Consider the following 3,713-nt stretch of genomic DNA (forward strand, 5'->3'; position numbering starts at 1 on the left):
CTAAAGAGTAATGAGGCTTTATCTAAAATGCCCGAGTCTTTTCACTAAAACCTATAATAACAAGCTTTTAGTCACGCTTAGCTCAGATCCTGGAGGTCTGCAATTCAGCAAGTAAGACGAGCAGGGACTTGAGGGATAAAGTTAAACACGGTCAATATATATCAGCTGGTTCTCTGAGTGACTGACTGCAGACACTGTGGCCCCCGGAGGACAGACAGTTCATTAACAGCCATTTAGTCACAGGAAGAGAGTTTCAACACTACTAGCTCGTGTGTGTGTGGTGTGTGTGTGTGTGTGTGTGTGTGTGTGTGTGTGTGTGTGTTTGTGTGTGTGTGTGTGTGTGTGTGTGGTGTGTGGGTGTGTGTGTGTGTGTGTGTGTGTGTCATCCCTCCAGGGCTTTGTGCAGGTGATGAAAGAGTCCCTGAAGAGGAACCTGGTGTGGCCGGGTGCCGCCCGCATCGTACTGGGTCCCATAGAGGTAAAACAACATTACAGGTGTCCTACTTAGGTCACATGTTGCATCATTGTACTTACTGTGTGATTATCAGTTATTGGGATGCATCATGGGAATTAAGCTCTTTCGGGATGTCAAGAAGAGAGAGTGTGTATGAGAATTTGGGTTAAGGAGGAGAACGGCTTCGGTCAAGACAATGTCCATACTATTCTATCTTAAATTGGGGGATAATGCTGTTACTCTCACATAATGCAGTTTAGATCCTGTTGTCTTTCCAAATATTGAATTTTATCAGTGATTGGTTGTTTTGTTGTTGTTGTTTTTCTGGAATGTCAGCATTTTATGGTGGTGGAGGCAAGGGTGTAGGAATAACAGTGCAGCTTGAATTCACACATTGTTGAGTTGATTTGTTTTTGTTGTCGTTCTGAATGTCTGCATTCTGTGTCTGCCGTGTTTCACCAGGCCATTTGGTCCAGGAGGCGAGGCGGTCACCTGTCACACACAGTCATTCTCCCATGTTATTTAGGCTGTTGTTCCTGGTGGTTCACTAGGAACATTTGCTCCCGTCACCTCCAAGCATAAGGGTGTTGGTGGTGCTAATCACAGTTTCTTCAGACAGCTGGATCAGCTAAGGCTACAGCTCCACCACCTCCATCGCTCTCCATCCAAGCACCCCCCATCTGAACAACAAGCCTTAATGATAAAACTCACATTTTATGCCCAGGTGTTTTTACGAGCACTCTTACTGCACCCCACCTGGGCTGTTAGTGGATCCAAGTGATCCGAGGCGCCGGGAAAAATGCAACACGTCAGCCGGACACTGACCGATGGCGGCGGGTGGGCTGAAGGCTGGTCTCCCTGGCCTACAGTGAAACAAGCTCATTGGGCCTCTGGCTGGCTTCGATGGAGACAGGAGACTGCTGTCTGGTCTGCTTGGGGCCTGCCTGCTGCTCTACCTGGCCCGGCCCCTGTAATGGTCAGTAACTGAGGTCAGTAGTAGTACTCAACATCCCCAGGAAATTGGATGGGCTCCCAGCAAGTCTTCTGTTATTGAGGATTGTGTTGGTCAATCCCTAATTCAGCCAACACCCAGGCCAGCAACCCTAATTTGTAGGATTTCAGCACCCTTATTAGTTATTAGACATGATTGCCCAGCAGAAGAAAAACAAATATTTAGCAAGAGCAGACATTTGTAACTGTGCTAAAACCATGACAGAGTGGCTGCCCCCCTGTGCACCAAAAAATGCGGTCTTATGCCCTTACCATAACCACACAATGCTAAGAGTTGCTCAATCAATTTCTATTGATAGTGTGGGCTAAAGTTTTCAATGAGATGAAATGTCTTTTTCCTTTTCTGATATGACTGGTTTAGAGCGCTAGTAGTAGCAAATGTAATAATGTCCCAGAAGGATTTGATGAGTGGTGCGAGACTGGACATGACTGTTAGGGTGTTTTTGCTTTTCTGAAGGCTTTGTAGAAAGTGACTCTTCTACTGTTAGTAACTCTTATGCTGAGTGTTTTTGGAATGAGAATATGTAGACTGGATGTGTATATTAGTGGGTGTTGTGTGTCTGCTAGAATATGGGTTATTTATGAGTGTGTGTGCATATGATATGGGCGTGTGTGTGTGTTTAACTCGCACCTCCTTGACGAGGCCCCTCCACCATTTCTCTCTCTCTCTTTGGGCAGGGCTCAGATGGAAGTGATTACGCTGCACAGGGAGGGAGAAATTACAGAGAGAACCTAAAGAGCTCCAGCCCTTCTCCTTTATCCACTCACTCATTCACTCACTTACACACACAGGCACGCAATCGCCTGCACAGGAACACATGCTCTGCCGCCAGTCCCACCACATTGCTTCTGATGGTACATTTCCACTCCTGGCTGTGTCAGGACAATGCGCCAGTGTGCTCCCCTCCTTCTCCTGCCTCCCCTCTCGTGGGCCGAGTGAGTGAGTGAGCGAGCGGTGAGGGCCAGGGTTGTAAATTCCTCTGAAAGAGCAGTTAAGAAGGCTCCCATTAAAACGGGGATCGACGCTCGCCATAATGGAGCCGAAGAAATGAGTCATCACCTGGAGCCTGAAGGGTTCCAGAGCCTGCAGAACCACAGAGGAGAGGAACTGTAGAAATAGAACGGATAGAACATACTGTATCTTTTCATTTCCGATGTATACAACTTAGGTCAACTAAGTTGAGATGCCAAGGAAGCATTGTGATGAGATGACATGAGCGTTATAATTGTGACATGTTTTCTAATTTAATTCTTTGGATATATTCTAAAAAAACATGTCTTCTCTTTGCTCCATTTCATGTGTTTTGGAACCCTAAGGCTAGTGCCACTAGTTTCCTATGTTGTAGAACCCTAAGCCTAAACCTACACTCTAACTAACCACTAAATCTTAACATCAGTCGTGGAGGTCTATTCTAGCCCGTGGACCCCGCCCTCTCTCAGTTTCAGGTCTGCAGGTCAGTTGAGTTGCCATAGCAGCTCTCTCTGCTGTACCACACAGCTACTATACAGACCGGGGCTGATTCAGAAGGCCAGGCAGCGAGCTCTAACCAGTGAACACAGCTACGTCAGACAGAGGGCTTCCTGTGCACTGAGGTGGGACAGTAAGTGCTTTCACCCCAATCCTTCAACCCAACTGACCACCGGTGTTTGTGTTTGTCTTAGCAAGGGCTCTGTGCCACGGGAGTCAGGACAACAATAGCTGGAAACCAAGTCAAACAGAACTGGCTGGGTCATATACAGGTTGGATTAGAGTTGTATTCGACTGTTTCATGTACCGCCTGGAGCACAACAGTTGCTGGAGTTTCTTATTATAGGAGTCATTTGCACACAATAGAAGATGATGACATTGACTAGAAGAATTCCCCCCAGTGCTCTGTTTGTATTCTCATCACCAGATTGTTAACCTATACCCGTGCCATGGCCCGAGGAGTGGTATGGTTGTGTACACAGTGTGGTGTCTGGCTATGTACCAACCCCCCTCTCTCCTCCAAATCAAGCCCATTATTATCCCAGGCGAACTCCAGGCTCCCAAAATATCCGTAACGCAGCTGTCAGCACCACTCTGGGCAACAGCTGGAGCAGCTCAGGGGCGCTCCCTCTCTCTTGACCCTCTCTACCACACACACCCAGACTCCCTCTCTCTCGACCCTCTATCACACAAACCCACTCCCTCTCTCCCTCGACCCTCTATACCACACACACCCAGACTACCTCTCTCTCTCTCTCTCTCTCTCTCTCTACCACACAC

This window comes from Salvelinus sp. IW2-2015, linkage group LG20, assembly GCF_002910315.2.
Source record: "Salvelinus sp. IW2-2015 linkage group LG20, ASM291031v2, whole genome shotgun sequence".
Taxonomy (NCBI): domain Eukaryota; kingdom Metazoa; phylum Chordata; class Actinopteri; order Salmoniformes; family Salmonidae; genus Salvelinus; species Salvelinus sp. IW2-2015.